Genomic DNA, 22355 nt, shown 5'->3' with positions numbered 1-22355 from the left:
GATTATCATGGCCCTGTTTGTATTTATTGTGTCTTTTGTTTGCACAATAACTACATTTCTGAAAAGTTGTTTTCAATTTTTTTCCCTTTTTTTCTGGTAAAGCAGAGCTTACTATCAGCACAAAGGAAATGTATGAATTCATCTATTCCTCCCCCACAGAAATGAATTCTTTTGCAATGGAATGTTCGCCTCCTAATTCAGGTTCTTAAATGTCAAGCATTGGGGTATACCTATATCTGAAAGGCTTTCCTTATCATTCTGGTTTACTGTTCTTCATATCACTTAGACTTCAGCAGGCAGCATTAGTGCTCTACCTTTTAAGGGAAACAGACCCAAGGGTCATAATAATAGCAAATAATAATAGGTAATATACACGTAGCACTCTTAAGGGTTTGCAGAGCACTTTATATAGACTATCTCATTTAATCTTTATAATAAATTATTATTCTTATTTCACTGAAACCAGGAGAGATTAAATGACACATACAGGGTTATATAGCTTGATGTTAGGGATTTTTTTTTTTTTTTTTGCCTTTCTGTGTATCCCCAGTGTTTAGCATTGTAGGAGGCACAAAGTAGATACTTAATAAATGCTTCGCTATTGATCGCCTGAAAATTTGAATTCAGATCTTCCAGAGTTCACAAACAATGACAAATTAAATGAACTTAGAATGCTAACTCTGGAAAAGAGAAGATCCTTGGGGGAAGGGTTGGGAAGAGATGATAATTGTCTTCAACTATTTGAAGCATTATAGTGGGAGGGGTTGGGGGGGGGGGGAGAGACAAGGGTATTAGATTTGTTTTATTTGTCCCCTGAAGACAAAACCACTAGTAGTTTGAAAGTTATAAAGAAACCAATTAAGATTTGATGTTAGGAAAAAAAATTCTTAATAATTGTTTTTGTTCAGCCATGTCCAACTTTTCATGACCCCATTTGGGGCTTTCTTGGCAAAGATTTGTGAGTAATTTGTTATTTCCTTCTCTAGTTCATTTTATAGATGAGAAAACTGAGGCAAATAATTGACAACAGTAATTTACTCAGTGTCTCACAACTACTGTCTGAGGATACATTTAAATTCAGGTCTTTATGACTCTAGACCCAGCACTCTATCCACTATGCCATATAATCCCTTTTTAATAATTAGAGTTGTCCAAAAGTGGAATAGGCTACATCAAAAAGTAGTGAGTTCCTCTTTTTCAAAGATTTTCAAGCAGAGGGTGGATAGCCATTTGCAAGGTAGGTCTTCAGGAGGATTCCATGTGTGTATAGGTGGACTGCATGACTACTGAGACACTTTCAAACTCTCAAATTCTGTGATTTCAGAATTCAAGTCCAAAGCTCCTTTTATTCCATAAAATTGTCTTTCATGTAAGCAAGCAGGGCGGGGACTAGATATTATGTCCCTTTGGGTTCATCTCCTAGTCCCAGGCAATTGTATAATCCCTGTAAAATACACTGCCTCTCCCATGAAAGGATGATTACTAATGACTTACCCAGGAAAGAGGCACACCCAGTATAATTAACCTATTAACAAAATGTTATGGTAATGATGGGGTAGGGTCCTCCTCAGCCATTGCTCTTGGTTTTAGCTAAACCATCAACTTTTTCTTTTCTTTCCCTTTGAGTTACCTCAAGTCTTTGCTCCAAGGAAAAATGGCTGTTTTGATTATTTCTCACCCTACCCCCATTAGGGAATTTTTTTTTCATGCTAAGTTTCTACCTGCTGCAACAACTCCAGGGAAATGTTGCTTCCTAAGGCATCGGTGTGGCCAAGCTACAAGCTTTTAAAAAGTGCACAGGTGTGCTACAAATGGGGCTAATGAGCAATGCATTCTTTCCTTATAAATCCTTCAGCTGAAAGACTACGGAGCCAGTTTGGCAATAAACAGATGGACAAGGATGGAAGGTTGCCTACCTTTGAGATTCACTTCCTGGAAAATATGGCTCTAGAAACAAAGCTTGGCAATCATGGGCTCTGAACAGCAGCAATAAAAGGTGGTGAAAGGCGCTGCTAGCAAGAATTACTGACTAGGCTCCTTGGTGATGATTATCTGCCCATCTCCATCATTGCTTGTTCCTCCTTCCCTCCCCCCCCCCCCCGCCCCAATCTCCATTCACCCGATAGAAGAAGAATAATCTGGAAGTTTGGGGTGTCTTCTTTAACAAACGATTACATCTTGGTGAAGTAGAAGGGAAATCAAGGAATAAATAAACGAAGAAAATAAATCATTCATTCAAACAGGAAGCTCATTACCAAGTGAAAGGGAACCTGGGGAGAATCACCAGGAAATTATCTACTATACTGACTCTGCTACTATAAGCAGCTATGTGACTCTGGGTAAGTCAGGTAATTTGTGTGGGCTTCAGTTTCCTCCTCTGTTGAAGGAAGTTGGCCCATATGACCTCTGAGGTCTTTTCCAGCTCTAAATCTACAATCTTACTAAAGTCTAAAGAAGCTCGATTTGCATTGATGAAAAGATCATGTAGATATATGAATCCACGGCTCCTTTAATTATTGAAATAAAGAAAAGTGAAGTGACCTTAATGATGTCCCTGACTAGAATCCTTCTTGCATCTGGAAAGCAAGCTATTATTGTAGCTTGTTGTGCTATTCACCAGTTTGTGTGTGTGACATAAAGGACTCCAGGTCCCAACATTGGCTACTCGAAGCCTTGATATATTAGGGCTCTTTGTATAAGACAACAAAACTGATACATGCTTCTTCTTTCTCATAATACCTATGAGACAGCATGAATCACTCACCAGAGCTTGCTTGCAAGAGATAAACTTTGGAAGCAATAAATTGTCAAGATTTCAACTGTTTAAATAGGTATTTTTCTGCTTTGTCTTTTGTCCACTAGTTCCAACTTTTCTAAAATTACCTGTTCCTTGAGTCCAAAGCAACATTGTACTCTGAAGAAATCTTAGAATATCAACATAAAAGCAATTTGTAGAAAACACACAAATATAGCAAAAGACTATCAAAAACTCTGTATACCAATGACTAAAGTATTACTTTTTTTTTCTAGGACTAACAAGGAATGGGGGTGGTGCTTGCATATAATTTCAGTGCCAAATTAGACTTCCTGCAAAAAAAAAAACATACTTCTGTCCACACAAACCTAATTATTCACTAAAAAGGAAAAAATAATAACCCTATAGCTTGTTTTCTTTTTCAGAATTCATTTTTGCTCTCTAGCTCCATCTTCTGGGACTCCTTCAAAATCCTAATATTTTGATCCTTGCCCATTCCAACATCCGCGCCCCCCCCCCCCAAAAAAAAAACAATGTTCTTGGTTTTTCTCTAAAGATTTTAAAGGTTTACTCTGTTTCTATTAGTTGAAAAGAAGAGTAAATATAAAGAGAATATGTCTACTCTTTAGAATAGCTGTAAAACAAGTACAATTATAGTGTTTGAAAGCCTAAGAGATCTCAAGTATAATAAATCCCATGATCGATTATGAATAAGTCATTTCACCTAGCTAATCCTCAGTTTCCTTACTTTTTAAGATAGTGTGAAAATACTGCACTTTCTGCCTTATAATGTTGTTGTCAATAGAGCCAGCAGAATTATGCCCATTTTGCAGATAGGTAAACTGAGTCCCAGAAAGGTGAAGTGATTCTTTCTAGATAATAGCTAGTTGGTTTCAATGCTCAGAGGAGAAAAGAGGCCTCTTGACTTCCTGGCCAATGTTTTTGGTTTTTGTTTTTTGTTTTTCTTTTGGAAGAAAGGGAATAGACATAGATGACTGAGGGACAGTGACTCATTATTATTGAATCACAGGATTCATGGGAAGCTTAAGGGATCAACTCCACATCCCGAATTCATTAGAGGTAGACTATTTGGAAAGAATACTGGAATTACTCCTAACTGCAGGTAACTTGATTTGTGATATTAGGTAATTATCTGGGTCTCTTTTGTCACCTATATAATGAGAAGACTGGATCGCTAATGCTCCTGATGAATCTGACATCCTATTTAAGCTCAAAAGTATTTATATTATCTCTGAAAAATGAGATTTCACTATATTTTAAAGACTCTTGGGGAGAAAGATACCACAACCTCCCTCAATAATCCATTCCAGGGTTTAAATTTTTCACCATGACTTTTTCTTTTATGTCTCATTAAAATCCCTGAAGCTTAGTTCCAATTCTTCACATGCATTTTTGAAGTAGTGGATGGTATTCATCACCCTGTCTGTAAAATTCCTAAATGCATTGGAAAACTCTGTTACTCTTTGAAAGCATAGAAAACAGCAAGCCATTTATAATGTTACTCAAGCAGTGGGATTTTTGATAACCTTTTCTGTGTGGATAAAAAAGGAAGGAAAGAAGGAACAAAGAAAGAAAGAAAGAAAAAAAGAAAGAAAGAGAAAAGAAAAAGAAAATTATGATGTTATGTTTGAGTACAAAAAATTAGTAATAGAAATATTTAAGAGTATTGACTTAAGTATACTTTTAAACTAATACAATTCATAGTAAAAATATTCTTTAAAATTTCATTTTTGTAAATGTTTTTGAGATGTTGAATTTCCTTCTGCCTTTTTTTCTTGCTTATAAGTAATGAGTTCATGGGCTTTATCAACAATATAGAGATATGTGGTCTTAAAAATATTTACTTTTCATCTTTCTAAGTAATAGAAAGAAGAGAGGGCAGCTAAGCAGAACAATGGATAGAATGCCAGGCCTAGAGTCAGGAAAATGAATTCAAATCTAACTGTGTGATCATAGGCAAGTTATTTAACCCTATTTGCCTCAGTTTCCTCATCTGTAAAATAAGCTAAAAAAGGAAATGGCAAATCACTATAGTATCTTTGCCAAGAAAATCCCCAAATGCAGTCATGAAGAAATGGATATAACTGAAAAACAACTGAACAACCAGAAAGAAGAGAAGTGATTTTCAGCTTCATTTTCTTGATTACATTGAATTACCATTTTATGGTAAAAATTATATTAATGAATTTAGTTTTATGATTTTGACAATATTAAATGACTATCTATGCCAACCAGCCATTCCAGTAACTAGTGTCCACAATATTAAGAATACAGTGAAGTGGATATACTAGCTGTTTGATCTAAATCATCATCATCATCATCATCATCATCATCTCTGGAAATAATCATTGCCATCATTGTTGAATATTCAAGTTAAACAAGCATATTACTTGGGAACATGCATGTCTCTCTAACTCAGGGTTCAGAAACTACCCCTTTCCCATCATGGGTATAAAAAGCATGATCATCCAGCTCATCCATGCAGCTTGTTATTTAATCACCACTGGCCTTATTGTGCTACTACAACTCCTTCTCCCCATTCCCTCTCTACCACATTCTATCCATTTTCTTTAGCTTTGATAGGGCAAGATATAACTCTATCTTATTCATTCCCAACATTTGGATTAGTAGAGAAAGAATTAAAAACAGGTTCTGAATATCCCCAATACTTTCATACTTTAATACATGTTATTACTCTACCTCCATTCATTTTTACTATCTCTCTTGCCACAGTATAACATAACAACCCCAAAATGTACTATTACCTTCTCTAGGAACTCCTTTAACTCACTTGAATGGTTGACAATAAAATCATATTTAGAGGTCTAGGCTCTTTCTTTGCAAGAAAAACAGAAACTAACTCATGTTGGCATTTTGAAAATCATTGACAGTTAATAGATGAGAACCTCAGAAAGTGATTTTTCAACCACTTTCTCAAATAGAGACATCCCCAGAGCAAGAGGCTTTTCACCAACAAATATCTGAATGAGTCTGATGAGCAATGGAATAAAATTAGAGAAGAAAAGATCATGACTGAGGAAATAATAATAGTATACACTGTGATAGGTAGACTGGACATTGATACCATTTTTCTCTGTTTTCTATTGTATAGCTTAATCTGATGGCCACCAAGTAATACAGAGAGAGAGAGAGAGAAAGACAGAGAGAGAAAGAGAGAGAGAGAAAGAGAGAGAGAGAGAGAGAGAGAGAGAGAGAGAGAGAGAGAAAGCGAGAGAGAGAGAGAGAGAGAGAGAGAAAGAGAGAGAGAGAGAGAGAGAGAGAGAGAGAGAGAGAGAGAGAGAGAGAGAGAGAAAGCAGTTAATTCTGCTCTGATTAATTTGTTCAGGAAAGATAAATCAACCTGGTGTAGAGGTTGCTACTTCACTGGCTAATCTATGCAAACAGAAAATGTTAAGTAACCAATCTTCAAACTTATGGTAGATTTTATTCTTGAAGAAGGCATCATGTGATGAAATAACGTAAGCCTAACCTGATTGATCTATATAATCAAAATTATTTAGAACAGGATTATATCCATGATCTCATGCTCATCTCTTTGTAGATATGGCCACAAATACCATCTTTAATCAGCTATCAATTATACATCTCTCTGCTTATATAATAAAGCTTTGTAGAGGGCGTGTGGAATAGATTAAAAAGCAGTACTATGTTATAGTGAGATAATTATGGTGGCTCACATTTCTATAGCACTTTAAAGATGATACCCACAGCACTTTTCCTATGACAATCCTATTAGGTAATACATGTATCATCATCATTATCATTATACCTCTATAATGCCCATTTTTATAGATGAAAAAACAGGTAGTAGAATATTATTGAAGGTATCATAATGCATATTTTACATATAAGGGCACAGATTTTGCAAGGATAAATGACTTGCCCAGACTCATATGACTAAGTGTGAGAGCAGTATTTGAACCCTTTCTTCATGATTCCAATCTAATACTCTAATCCACTTTATCTTGGCCCTGGGAATCACAATCCAGATCCTAGTCCTCGCTTTGCCACTAATTTATTTGTCAGTTGCCCCCCAGATTCATGTAAAATGGGGATAATAATAGTACCTGCCTACCAGAATTGTGGTGAGCATAAAAATGAGATGATAATTGTAAAGTGCTTTGTATAATTCCTAGCACTTAGTAACACTCTATAAATGTTGGTGGCTATTGTTGTTTCTAGGGGTTTTTCCCAAGTACTATCAAGTTCAAAGAGTCTTTCATTCTATATTGAAAAGCTATATTGAACAATATAGTGGCCATTTCAACAAAGTTACAATTGATTAAGCAATTATAGGGATGGGGTTCGGGAAAAGAGAAAAGAAGAAGGGAAGGGAACTGCAACCAGGAAGAAAATAACCAGAGGAACTCCAGAAAAGGAAGTATTAAGCCTGAATCCAGGAACTGGAGAGACCCTAGGAAAAGAGGTCAAAGGGTGATCCTGGTCAAATCACTTGACCTTTGTTTGCCTCAGATTCCTCATCTATAAAATAAGGATAATAATAGCACCTAACTCCCAGGTTTGTTGGGAGGATCAAATAAGATAATATTTGTAAAGCTTTTGACACATTGCCTTGACACATAGTATGCATTATATAAATACTAGTTATTGTTATTATTTCCTGCATTTGAATACTGTTATCATCTGTGTGACTGGGGGAAATCAGTTAACTTGCTTCAACTTTAGTTTTTTCATCTATAACATGAGGAAAATAATAGCACTTTTCTTACAGGATTATTGAGACAGATTAAATGATGTAGACTGCTTTTCAAAATAAAGTACTATATAAATATTAGCTATTATTAGTAGTAGTAATTTTCATTGTGACCTTAATACTTGCAAAGATATGAAACTTTCTTAATATTTTCAAAGAATTTTGAAAACTAGTGGACCTACAACAGAGTTGTCAAACACATGATTTGTGCCCTTGGCGTACAACATTCCCAAGTATAGCCAAAATCAACCAGATTACAATATAATTGAAAAAAAATTTATCTTATATCTTACCTTTAGCCTTATACATGGTCTCTCTACCTCAAACTTCTTCCCACTCTAATCCAAACTTCACATAGCAGCCAAAATGATTTTGCTGATAATCAGATCTGATCTTGTCACTCTCCACTAAATAAAATCAGTAGTTCCCTATCTCATTTAAAATCAAACATATAAAGGAAGGAAGGAAAGAAGGAAGGAAGGAAGGAAGAAAAGAAAGAAGGAAGGAAGGAAGGAAAAAAAGGAAGGAAGGAGGGGAGAAGAGATGGGGGAAAAAAATACAAAAATAAAAGTAAGTACCTCCCATGTGTCTACACTATGTTAGAAACTAGGGAAAGATACATAGTTTAGGTAAGGCACCTAAAGCTTCCAGCTTAGCTGGGGATAAAAAACAGTCACAGATCATTGAAATGTATAATATTATTTTTTATCAAATGTATGCTCCTTGAAAGTAGGAATTGTATTATTCTTTGTATCTCTGGTACTTTGTGCAGTGGTTAGAACTTAATAGATATTTAATAAATTATTTGATTTGTGCATTAAAAACTGTACGACTGTAAGCAACATGATATATGCTGTTATTATCAAATAAAACTAAAGAATCACATCTTATATAATAATATCTTAGACATTATGAGTTTCTTATAGAGAGGTTGAAAGAAGAAAAGTAAAGAAGCAAGATAACAGTACAGAACAAGTGAAAGTTTGAAAAAAGAAAAATTGAAAATTGAAAAATATTTCACAATCTTCTCAAACCATTAATTTTCTAGAGGAAGAACCCCTAAATGTAACTTCTTACATGCATAGCTTATATGTAGTTTTGGGTTAAATATATGAATCAATGCATTCATATGTATTCCTAGTGTTTACCATTATTGAAGATTTTTATTCCAGCTCATTAAACCTACTGGGATTATTACAATGCTCACTCTACCCTATCCCTGACAAAATAAGAGATTTTTTTTAAGGTGACTTACTATTTCTATAACAATCAAGGATTTACATAGTGATTCCATATTACTAGAGAAATCAAAGCCAAATTCTTTTAAAGTGCTGCAAATGCTCAAGTCCTTGCTGGCTATACTAAAATGCAATTGTTCCTTTTGGATCATAGAGTGCTGGTATATCATTTCAAAACATGCTAGAACTAGAGTACAAGGAAAACATGAATCCCTTTTATCCCAATTGCATATCATCATTTTTCAATTGTACTATTTTGATGCATTCTGCAACCAGAGTGGAAATTATATTTCAAAGTAACTGCTTTGAAAGATGTGTTATAAATCATGACGAGCTTGTGATATAGTGCATTATCATTTTGGTGATGTGCCTTATGTATGAATAATAGGCATGCCTCATAAAATAATGTCATGGTATAAAATCAGACATTATTATAACCAGTAATCTTATGCCAAAATTATTGACACATGGCATTCAGGAATTTAATTATGCCATATACACATAAATTGTTTAATAAAATATAATAGGCTTTATCACCCTTTAAACCTGTTTTAAATCCTAGACAGGAAAAAGCCTCTCTTGATTCAGCTGAGCACAGGTTGCTGAATGCTTTATTAAGTGTAAACATTAAAATATGTAGAAACCTCAGGCACTACAGTTGTCACTCCAAGGAAAACACAATTTAAGACCTTACCATTTTCTGATGAGTAGCCTTTATTCTTTTTTTCATCATTATTAATGTAGACACAGAGAATTATAAAGCAGTCACTATTAGAAAACTGATTTTCTGATTTTTTCCCTTGGTTATTAAATTGAAAAGTAATCTACCTGTGTGACTCAGTGTTCATTATAAATATATATTATCTCGTGTTCATTATAAATATATATTATCTCTACACCTTTTTCTGTGCAATCATTTGCTTATTTATGAATTAATATAGAAGTCAAGATGACCAGAGGTAAAATAAAAAGTCTGGTTTTTTTTCCTGAAATATACCTCTCAGGTGTTCTAGTACATGTCTATGAAATGAAATAATTCATAAATGTACCTAACTAAACAAAATTCCAAACTCATTCTGTCCATCATCCCTTCTCCATGATTTCCCTTCTCAGCCACATTGAAAATAAAATAGCTTATTTTCTTCATCTTTTCTAAATGACATAGACGTCTAACATCCTTAGAACCTGGATTGTTCATCTTAAAAGCTACATTCAGAGATAACACTTTGTTAAAAATTTTTGCCATAATCTCCTTTAATATCATCCTTCATCTTGCTCATTTAGTGGATTTGCCTATTCAGCTGGAATCTGCTTAGCTGTGCATTTGCATATGAGGAGATGTGGTCCAGGTTCCACAGTGCTCTGAATATCAAACCACAAAGCCCCTTTTCAAAAGCAAATTCATAAATGCAATCATGCATACCTTTCTGAGTTATGAGGTGGCTGTGGATTTGGCAGTGCTGACTTGATGCAGTTCTGACAGGGTAGGTTAAGGGATTAAGTCTAGTCTGTCTTCACTTGGCCCTGCCTCTGACATACTCAAAAAAGTTGCTGGCTGGCCCCGTTCCTACAGTGACCCGTCTATCTCCTCCGAGTGACAACACTTCCCTTTAAGTCTCTCCAAAGGTCAAGTCAGATAACTTGGTGAGTCTCCCAGATAGTTTCTTATCTGTACCTCATCCTACTGAACTGTCCCTGAGAAAGAGAATCATGTTGATGAGCTAACGGAGAACACAGATAATCTGGGAGTAAAGAAGGAAGGAGGGAAGGAGAGAAGAAAATTAGATCCATCTTGATTGGAAATAATTTATGTTATAGGAAATTTAGCTGTTATCTTTGCTGGCTTGGGAACCATAATGCCAAACTGTCTGCAAGAATCCCGGAGTTCAACAGGGTCAGTGAGCCATTCACATCAACACAATCAAGTGTAGAGCCTCCTTGCCTTCCCCCTCACCATAGTGAGAGTTACATGCATAATTAACTTACATCTCAAGCCAGTTTTTCAATCATGCAAAATGACACTGGCTAAGCAAGTGACAGTGATTTATATGGAAAAGGCACACAATATTGTAATGGGATCTAAAATAGTGCAGGGCTAAAAGTTCTCTCCTGACAACAATGAAAAGACACAACATAATTAGGCATTTAAACCCTCAACCCTTCCATTCAAGACTTCTTGTCCTAGAGCTTTCCACAGCTTTTTTGTTGTTTGGGGGAATTGGATGGGGGTAGGGGGTAGGTGAGGGCTGTTGTTGTTTTTCTTGGTTGCATGGTATGAAGCAGCCCCACCTCTCTCTGTTGAAAAAATTACTGACAGATTTCATTTTATTTTGTTTAGTCCACATCAAAATTTACTAACATGAAAATTACCCTTTCCCTGCCTGAGGAGAGATGAACAACTGCAATGCAGGCAGATACTATGTGTCCTCTTTTGTCAGGGGAATTGAGGGGATAGAGTGAACTTGTTAAAGACATGTCCACTTAGATTTGACCAAGACTTCAGTATAAAAGTATTGCATTATTTGTCTGATAACTCATCCATATTCTTTTTTTCTCGGTTATCAGCGCCATAATCAGAAAGGGCTAGGAAGGATACACAGAGAACAGCTTTCTTAGTCAAAAGCTTTGTCTCTTTTCTAAATACTCTTCCAACCTTACAGGAAAATGTAGAGAAACTCACCTACAGTCCCCAGAAAAGGCAAACAGAGGCCTTTCTTTGATCTCTACCAGAGCACTTGTTTCCTCTCAGATCTGCCTTTTTGTGTCTCACTACTAACATCCTAAAAAGGAAATGAAGTGGACATTTAGGAAATTTTGACCCTTACATAGAGAACTAAAACAAACAAGAAGGATGAACTGGTGATAAAAATATGTACTTAGATACTGGAGAAGAGGGTAAATGCCACTTTGAGACTACTTTTAGTGGGAGATTATTATAAAGGCAATTTTGTGGCTATTGATGTTTTGGATCTTGGATTCCACTGGTATAGAGAACATTGAGGGAAGGAAACATTCTCTACCAATGAAGATCAACAATTATTCTTTGATTTATATTCCCAAGGCATTATGTGAAAAATCAAAGTTAAGTGACTTATGTAGGGTGACACAGGATGTTTCAGAGCTGGGACTTCAACACAGGAGGTCCTGATTCTGAAATTGGGTCTCTACCAACTACACTACCACTGCTTTCTTTTTAACAGGACATTATCATGATAGAGTCATAAACCATATACAGAGCTACCCTAGACAATTGAATCTCTTAGGAGTTTGATGAATGGAAATCCCTCTTAAAATCAGGAAGCTCTACTATAAGGTTGTCCGTTGATCACACATTTGAAATGTGTATAACCTCATTGTTCAGGAACTAAATTCTGCTTTATGACACTTTTTAAGCTGGTATTTTCATGGAAATAAAGTATGGGATATGTCTGTATTATATGTGTGTATGTGTGTGTGGATATACATATACAGAGAGTTTATAATGTTTAATACAGGTTATATGCATGTATAAATATGTGTAAATATTTGTGTGCATATATACAACCTATATCCATTTAACTCACAGCAAGGAGTAAGCTTTAATTAATATTTCTAAGCTGCAGATTTTCTTTGTTAATTAGAATTTGTACTTCCAAAGGTGGAGCCAAGATGGCAGAGTAAAGCCAGAAAACTGCTCCAGCTCTCCTAGTTCCCCACAAAAACCATATGAAACCAAGTCTCTGAACAGTGACAAAATGAAACTGTTCTCCAGCTCAAGATAGACTGAAAAAACTTTGAGAAAGGTCAGTCTCACTGGGGTGAAAAGAGTGTTCAGCCCAGCCCCGACAGACTCTGGAAAAGACAGTGAGAGCATCTTAATCACAGCAAATCAGCAACTAAGATCCTCAATCCTGGCTCAGTAGAGGAACAAATCAGTGGAGTAACTTCCATCTCAAGCTCAGAAGGCACACTCTGGGAAACCAGACTGTGTCCTGAAAAGAGCAAGTAAAGCTACTCCCTGCAAACACAACGGCCCTTGTGCTCAAAGCCAAAGCTCAGAGCTACATACAAAACTTGGGACAGTGTTCCTTTTGCTCCAGGGACAGAGCTCAACCATAAAAGTTTTTTAAACAAAGGAAAGAAAATGAATAACAGAAAATAACCTTGACCATAGAAAGCTACTATGATGACAGGAAAGAACCAAAACACCAACTGAGATGAGTTCAAAATGTCCATAGAAGAAATCTCAAAGAGTGAAATAAATTAGTCTCAATCCCAAAGAGACTTCTTGAAAATGCTCACAAAATATTTTAAAAGGCAAATAAGAGAAGTAGAAGAAAAAATGAGAAAATAAATAAGAGGGATGCACGAGAGAGTCAACAGCTTGGAAAAGGAAAGGAAAAAAATTGACCAAAGAAAACAACTCCTTAAAAAAATACAATTGGCCAAATGCAATACACACACACACACACACACACACATCCATTGAAGAAAACAACACTTTCAAAAATAGAATTAGAATTTTCATATTCCACCCATTTGATAGAGTCCTCTACCATTCAGATCTCCAGGGAATAGGGAGGCCTCTTGTGCTAGCTGCTCTGACCCTCTAAATCACCAAGAAATTTCTAAGTGAAGTCTTTCCTTCAGCTTCATGTAGATGTAATGGGTGATAGGGAGGCACAATGGTCAACACAGTGTTCCTTGTTTTAGAAAAAAAATCTAATTTATCCCAATGACCTGTAAGAGCACAGTGATATTAAGTACCTATTGACTCTAGCTTCTAAGTAGTTTTAAACAAACCAATTCATACTTAAAGTGGTTATGGTAGCACACGAAGCATGGTGTAAGGACAATGGTTCAACAAGGGAATGAAAGAGAAATTCTTGTTTCAACATTAGAGAGAGTAAAGAAGATCATGTATTAATTAAATAAAAGACTAAATAGGACAAACCTTTGGAACAGGAGACATAACATTTAAGAATAAAATCAACATGGCAGGGTAAAGGTCGGAGAAGATCAAGTAAGACGCTAATAGTTGTGCTTTTTCCATTTTCTTATCGATCAATATTATGTTTTTTTAGAGCTAAAATGCAACAGCAGAGTTATTGCTGACCTTTTCTTCACCCTTCCATTGTGTATAAAATCACAGCAAAATAACAAATGACTTTATAAGCTGTAGAATTTTTCTGATCCAAACCCCTATGTGTGTTGAAATATTTCTCAAAATCTATTTCTTCTAAGAAAGAACATGGATTTTCTTAATTAGGTATTTGAAAATGTCCTTAACTTTCACAACAACAAAAAATCATCCATTTAAAAATGTGTTTCACAATTTTTGCCAGTTGTGGAAATAAGAAATTTATGATTTTCTTTTTTTTAAAAGTTGTGCTTCAATCTCATACTAATGCATATGTAATATAAAAATTAATGTCTATAGAATCATTGGATTCTGAATCAATGCTTCATTCATCAACAAATAATTGGATTGTGCTTTCTCTATTTGAGAATAATTTAGGCTGCAGTCCAAAAGATTTCTTAAAAACTGCACAAAATGGGGAAAAGTCCCACATCATGAGGAGGGACTTAACAAGGCTTTAAATAAGAAACATTGCTGCTCTCTTCCAACAGACATGAGAGCAAAGAAAAAAAAATGAGTATTTGATAGTTTCTCATTTTAAAGGCTTTAACCCAATTTAATTAAAGTTAAGAATATATGTGTTTCACTCATTATACTGAATGCAAGATGAAGAAATTGCATAATAACTCTTATCACCATAGAACAAAATTGGTGTGATTCAGATCCTGGGCAAAGGGTATTAGTCACTGAAGGGGGAATAGGATCCCAGGATTTTTCTTATAAGGGATTTTGATGGCATGAACCCCAGGACAATGTCCTGATAAGAGTCCAGGCTAATTTGAAAATTGTTTTTTATGATATACACATAGCAGAGGGTTTGGGGTTGGTTTCAAATATAAGTTTATATGTCCCTATCCAATTTGAATTAGCTATAGTATTTTCATGCCTCCCTCCATTCCAACATGGCTCTAAGCAAAATAATAACTGAAAATTATGAAATCTATAGCAAGTCTTCAAATTCAGAGCAATTTTTAAGGCTACTTCTCTGATGCAGGAAAAGTTAATGGATTTCTATTTTAATAAGTCTGTGAGTGGTATCTAATTCTAATAAGGAAAACATATAAAAATGTTTGTTAGTCAGAAGATTCTGCTAGACATGTTTCATTTGGTTCCCAGCTGTCACATCTGGGTCTCTCCAATATATCCTAAGGGTGATGGGGTGGAGTTTCAGAAAAATCAGAAATACAACCTAACCTCTGTCTGAATAGCTTTATCACCAGTAGAGTACAGAATAAAACAAGAATACCTAAGCATGCCCTAATATTTCAACAATAGTTTGTATTTTGTATCTCATTTTTAACATTTGTATTTTAAAATAAATTTTAGTTGATTATTTAAAAAATAAATTTAGTTAAGCCTTATTTTTATTTGACAAATAAAAATATTATGTAAGACCAAATGTTCAATCAATATTATCCTGAAAATGAAACATAAAAGGAAAAAGTAAAATTACTTTGGTATTGACCATAATGAAATGTGCTTTGTAGGCATATTCATTATAGATTCAACCCTTAAAGGAAAACTGATCTCTTCTCTTTAAGGAAGACACCAAACAAAGTCAAAATATTTAACATAATTGGGGAAGAAAATGGAAACATAAATCCACTCTTCCTACAATAAATGTTTGCTATGGAAGATGTACAAAGGCATGTGTATGTCATGGAAACTTTCTAGGAAACCCAAACAATGCCATTGCAAATCCTCAGAGCTTACCTGAATCTGACTTTCCCTTTTCAAGCTTCAAAATATGCCTAAAGGCAACAAGCTCATGGCCAATCTCATTATCCACCAGCAGCCAGTAACTAGTCCTGGTTCTCCTTAAAGATCTCAGCTAGTTCTAGGTCCTAAGATCTCCAGAATGGAATTTCAAATGTTCACAATGTATTTCATCTAGTTCCCATTGGATTTTCCTGACTACAATACTAAGATTGTAGACTACTGCAGTCTAAATAAAAAATAAATCTTGGTTTTGTGAGCATTTTATGCATCAGTGTTATTTATTCAAAATAAAAGGAATGGCCTTTTGTTTCTGAAAGGGTTAGTGTGTTTCTAGGGAAAACTTTGTATTTACAATATTGTAATTTGCTTAATTTTTTCCTACTTTTAAACATGGGATTGTAGAACTGACTTATTTTCACTTAAAAAAAAAGGAGTGAACTAATAATAACAAGATTATGTGATGAGCAATTATGATGGACTTGGGCCTTCCCAATAATGCAGTGATTCAAGGTAATCCCAGCAGATTTGGAATGGAAAATGCCATCCACATCCAGAGAGAGATGTATGAGACTAAAAGTGAATTTGAAGCATAGTATTTTCAACTTTTTTGCTTGTTTTCTTTCTCATGTTTTTCCCCCACTTTGGTCTGATTTTTCTTGTACAACATGATAAATATGGAAATATGTTTAAAAGAATTGCATATATTTAACCTATATCAGATTGCTTGCTGTCTTGGGGAGAGAGTAGGTGAGGCAGGGAGGGAGTAAAATTTGGAACACAAAGTCTTTCAAAAATGAATGTTGAAAACTATTTTACATACATTTGGAAAAATAAAATGCTCCTGAAATTTAAACAAAAAGAAAGGGGAAAAATACTGAACATACACACTTTCATCTACACAAAAACTGATCACTTTCAAAGTTAGCTGTAGTAAGACTTTCCAAATTGACTTCTATTTTTAAATTGGAGATGTGCTATTAAAGAAAAAATTATAAATAAGCCAATGTAAAATTTGGGGGGGATAAGCAGAGAAGATTTTGTACTACTGAAAGTGATTCTCTGACATACTTAGAAATTGTAGATACTTTTCAACAAATGTAGCCCCAGGTTGTCAACAGTATATAGTCCTTTTGTGCTATTGAGCAGAAAGGACTATAGCCAAGCTAAGAGAAACTATAATAATAGAAAGCAATACATTGAAATCAATTGAAAGGTTTGATCAGAGTCAGATTAGTCTAGGTTGGGATACATATAGATACTAAGGGCTAACAGATGAGGTGTTATTCTATGCCAAATACATATCTGGTGTCTAGGATCAGACAGCAGAATCCAAAGGTCAAGGGAAAAGTCAAGAACCGATAAATCAAAACTATGGATAGGTCAGGGGAAAGTCATGACAAGGGACTCAAGTAAAACCTGATCATTAAAAATAGCTGGATTTTTTGTTTTGTGTTGTGTTGTTTTTTGAGTACAATGAATCTATGTGTGGAATGGTTAGAAATGCAGGCAAGCTTGGCTCAAGGGTGAAATGGATATGAGAAGGTCAATGTTAACTCTATAGAGTGCAGCACAAGATTTACAGTTGATGCCAAAACCCTCAGCACACTAGCTGTGGGAAGAGTTGGTAAGGACCAAGGCTACCAAGACTAAGAAATCTTCCCTCCAATATCCAAGAAGAGTACTGAGCTAGAACTATGTCCACCACCCTTGAAATACTGGATAGTCTAGAGGAAAATAAATTCAGAACAAAAGATGCTTCCCTGATTGCGCACAAGCTCACAAGCTTTCCTTGGCTCACACTTACCAGCCTGGTTTATTCTCCATTGAATGTTATACAAAAGACCAGCACAAGTGGCAAATAGCTTGAATTTTTTATTTTTTTTATTTATAAAACTGCAAATAGAAACCAAAAAGTAATACAAATGAGAATATAATCAAAGAATACAAAAGAGTGAAAGAACTCTTTATCTGGGAACAATATAAGATATAAGCTTAACCAAAACAAAAGGGAATAATCTCAGGTAGAGGTCCACATTCATAAGTGTCTATCATTTCAAGTAAATCTAGCAGAATGCCCACCATTAAAAAATCTCACTTTTTACTACCTCTTTATAGGTCCTTTCTTCAAGTCTTTCCTAAAGTGTGTTTGGAACCAATTTAAGTTTCTATTAACAGGTAAACAAAAAGCTGATCCTCAGAATTCTTTCTGCCCACTGTCTTGACTCTGGTTCTCTCCCCAACCTTGCCTGGGTAGGAACCTAATTAAATTAACCTGCATTTACCTTACTTCCCAAATAGAAGAACCACAAGTTGGTTGGGACTGGTTAAAATATTTTCAATTAAATCAATTCAACAATCATTTATTAAGTATCTACAATGTGAAAGGCACTAAATTATGGGGAAACAAAGACAAAAATGAAGTAATCCCAGTCCTTGAAGAGCTTTTGTCCTATTTTAGGACAGTAAATAAAGTAAATAAAAACAGCAGGCTTAAGGAAGGATATATACACAAGACTCTAGTACAAGTTTTTGCCAGAAAATCTATTTAATTCCCACTTTTCCTTTTTCCATGATCTCCCCTTGTCTATTACTCTTATAAAGGAAGGGGCAAGGGAAGAAGCATTTATATAGCACCTAATATGTGCCAAACATTATTGCTCTTATCACTTTTCATCATTCCTTAGGTCAAAAGAAAATAAATTACTGAACTTGAACTCAAGAAGGCTTGAGTTTGGACCTTACCTTTGACACATACTAGGTAGTAACCCTGGGAAAGTGACTTAACTTCTTCATGTCTCAGTTTCCTCATCTGTAAAATGAAAAAGCAATGAAAATAGCATATGTTTCACCGGGGTATTATACATGTAAAGAAGCTCTCTGGCAAAATTTTAAAGCATTGTATAAATGTTAGTTGTTATTAGTGCTGACGCCTAATAGAATTAGATTGAATATCATAATGACTAAAAAGTTCTATTGGCTCACACAGAATATAGCCCTAATTAAACTGGGAGATTTCATATTCTATAAAATTTATTGTCATTTTCTAAATATGAAATTCTATTCAAATCATTGCTTAAGAGTTTGGAACTATGCCCAAAGGACCATAAAATTGTGCATACTCTTTGATCCAGCTGTGTTGCTACTGAGTCTGTATCCCAAAGATATTACAAAAGAAGGGAAAGGAACCATACATGTAAAAATGTTTGTGGCAGTTCTTTTTATGATAGTAAGGATTTAGAAATTGAATGAATACCCATCGATTGGGGAAAAGCTGAATAAGTTATGGCATATGAATATCATGAAATACTATTGTTCTATAAGAAAAGTGAGCAGGCTGATACAGAAAAGCCTGGAAAAACTTTCATGATCTGATGCTGAGTGATGTGAGCAGAACCAGGAAAACATTATACACAGAAACAACAAGATAATGTGATGATCAACTGTGATAGACTTAGCTCTTCTCAGCAATACATTGATCCAAGACAATTCCAATAAACTTGGAAAGAAAATACCATCTGCATGTAGAGAGAGAATTATGGAAACTAAATACAGATCAAAGCATACTATTTTCACCTTTTTTCTCATAGTTTTTCTGTTTGGGGCTGATTTTTCTTTCACAACATGACTAATATGGAATATGTTTAAAATGATTGTATGTGTATAACCTATAAAATCAGATTGCTTACTGTCTTGGTAAGGAGAAAGGGAGGGAGGGAGGGAAAAAATTTGGAACACAAAATCTTATAAAAATGAATGCTGAAAATTATTTTTACATATAATTGGAAAATAAAATACTATTTAAATTTTTTAAATCACTGCTTAAAACAATACTTTTACTTCATATTAATAATTTTTGTATATAAAATTGTAATTATAGCCTCTATAGGTATTCATTAGGATGATCGTTGATTTTTCCCATCAAATTTATAATTTTGCTATAATTTAAAGCATTTAGTCATTTTGAATTACTCCAAATGCTTGGTAATCCTTGGGAAAATCCTATGTGAACTAGTGGGCAGAGTAAAGCATCCACAGCAGCTATAGGCAAGCTTCAGGAGTAAATGAGAGGCACACTGCTGTTTGCACAGTCTATAGGCAGGCAATCAACTGCATCAGCTGGAAGCCTTCTCTCTCTGCATGGGAGCAAGCTGCTTCAGGCAGCGTGTTTTCTTATAGTATCTTGCTGAGGTGGTGTCAGACTCTGTTAAGAAACAACTCCCTCTTGCCCAAAGGAAGCTGCCTGTAGCTTCCTAAAATGTACCACAAGTACAGACACCAAAAGGTTAAGAATTTCCCAAAGTCCTGAAGTTGTCAAAATGTGAAAAAAAACAACCTTCTCTTTTTTCATGAGTCCCTTAATGCCATTGAACCACCATTCTTTGGACTATTTTGTGGATTTCTAACTACATTAAGCTTAGCATCTTGGATAACGCCATCATAGCAGCAAAATTTTAAGATTTACAGAATGCTATATCTACAACAACTCTCTGGATATTCACCCACATTTTAGAGATGATGAAACTAAAATCCAAAGAATTTTAATTAACAAGCCCACTTGAAGGAGGGGCAGAACTTAAACCCAGGACTTGGCTGAAGTGGAGTTCAGGGCTCTTTCCACTAAACTGTGCTGCATTTCCCTCCCCCAAAAAATCAAGCATATTCCCACATTGTTAGTTTCCTTTTTCTGTAAGCAAAATGACCAGAAAATGATAGGATAATGATGAATAAAGACTAATTTATTGAAACAGTCAATGATAGATGGTATAGAACATTAGTGTTTAAAGCCCCCATCTTACAGATAGAAAAATTGAGACTCAGTTAAGGAGCAGTATTAGGATAAGCCTGAGGTTTGTTAAATCATGGGTGGGGATTTTCTAGCCTCTGCCCCAAAGCTACTTTCTATCTCAGGTTTCTAGGACTATATCAGCAGGAACCAGAACCTTTAGGTCACAGACAATAGAGTAGGGTCCCTTTATCCCCAAATCCATCAAGAGAGATTTCCCCACTAGCATGGCTATGAGCTCCACTATCCACCCTTCATACCATTCATAACATTCTTGTCTCTAGTTAGTGAATATACCAGCCCAATTTATTTTCAGTCTGACTGCACTGCCAGTCCACTTTATGCAGCACAGTAAAAAATAATAATAATCAAGGAATACTGACATTGGAATTTTCTTTACCTACCATAAGCAGCCTGCTCCAGCATCTCCTGAGCTAATCCATCTGCCTGAGCAGGAGCCTGCTACTAGTCCTACAGAGAGGGGGATCATGCTGCTCCAGTTCACCCAAGAAGTGAGCCAAAGCCATCTCTTATGTTCTCAACTTGCCAAGACTATGAGATTTTTAGATCATTCCCCTCTTAGTTTAGATTCAATACTGGGACAAAATGAGGCTCTCAATCCACATTTTTGTTTTGTTTTTGTTTTTGTTTTGCTTTATTTTGTTTATTTCCTCCTTGATACTGCCCATGTTAGAAGGACTTGTTTTATAAGACTTGAAATTGGATATAGAAGGTAAAGGACAATGAAGAATTAAGTATAAGACTGTGGTCATGGAGCTGAAGACTAGGAGGATGGTTTTATCCTTGATAGTTATAGGATATGGTGGGGAAAAGTTTGGGGGAAAATATGAGTTCAGTTTTGAACTTCTTGTATTTAAGATGTCTACTGTATATCCAGTTTGAGATGGCTGAAAGGTAATTAGATATCAATAAAGAGGTTGTGACAGGATAGGTAGATCTGAGAACTGTTGGCATTGAAATGGTAATTAAATATATGGAGCCAATGAAATCAACAAGTGAAGTAATATAGAGAGAGAAGAAAAGAGAACACAAGACAGAATTCTGTGGGACACCTACCATTAGAGAGTGAGATCTGGATGTAGATCGAACAAAGGACACTTTGTAAGATAGAAGGAGAACTAGGAGAATGTGTGTCAAAGGTTTCAAAGAGGTTGAGGATAATGAAGATTGAGAAAAGGCCATTCTATTCTGTCAATAAAAAGTTATTTAAAAGAGAGAGAGAGAGAGAGGGAGAGAGAGGGAGAGAGAAAGAGAGAGAGAGAGAGATTGAGAGAGAGAGAGAGAGAGAGAGAGAGAGAGAGAGAGAGAAAAGGCCATTGAATTATCTGAATGAGCTAAATAACTATTTTGGTGATTGGATCTGCCTGGCAAATTTAAAGGGTGAGGCTAAATTGGTGTTCAACAAATATTTAAGCATATATCACTATATGTATATGACAATGGGCTTAAATGCAAATGGAACTTCATAGATAAAAGTATCATAGACTTAGAGCTAGAAAAAATCTTCCATGTCATACTGAACTGTGATGCAATAGAAAAGCAAATTGGATTTGGAATCAGAGCATTATGTTTATAATTCAATTATTACTATGTGTGTAATCATAGGCAAATTACTTAAACTCTATGGACCTGTCTATAGACTGCAAAATGAATGAGTTGGACTGAACCAAGGGTTCTTAGCCTTTGATGTGTCTTAAAACTCCTGGGTAGGGTGGTAAAGTGTATCGGCCACTTTTCAGAAGAGTGTTTTTAAATTCATAAAATGAAATACATAGGGTTATTCAAATATTATTACCCTTCCAAAATTGTTCTAAATTCACAAACTTCCTGTACTCAGTGATTTTGAAATATCCCTTCTAACTTTAATCTATGATCCTGGTCTAACCTGTATCCTACAGTATATAGGGGATATATACAAATTGTGTATGTGTGTATACATATTTGTGTATACATACACATGTGTA

The 22355-nt window shown here is 35.2% G+C and overlaps 1 long non-coding RNA gene across 1 annotated transcript in view; it reads right to left on the bottom strand.

The window, feature by feature from the left end:
- LOC127543598 (uncharacterized) overlaps positions 1-18397 on the bottom strand; it is a 71715-nt gene extending 53318 nt beyond the window's left edge. Inside the window, exon 1 of the long non-coding RNA XR_007949260.1 lies at positions 18330-18397. This is a non-coding gene — a long non-coding RNA (uncharacterized LOC127543598). The remainder of the gene's footprint in view (positions 1-18329) is intronic.
- Between the last annotated feature and the right edge of the window lie 3958 nt (positions 18398-22355).

The sequence above is a fragment of the Antechinus flavipes genome, chromosome 1 (genome assembly GCF_016432865.1).
Source record: "Antechinus flavipes isolate AdamAnt ecotype Samford, QLD, Australia chromosome 1, AdamAnt_v2, whole genome shotgun sequence".
Lineage (NCBI taxonomy): Eukaryota > Metazoa > Chordata > Mammalia > Dasyuromorphia > Dasyuridae > Antechinus > Antechinus flavipes.
This window is presented reverse-complemented; position numbering and strand designations above follow the sequence as displayed.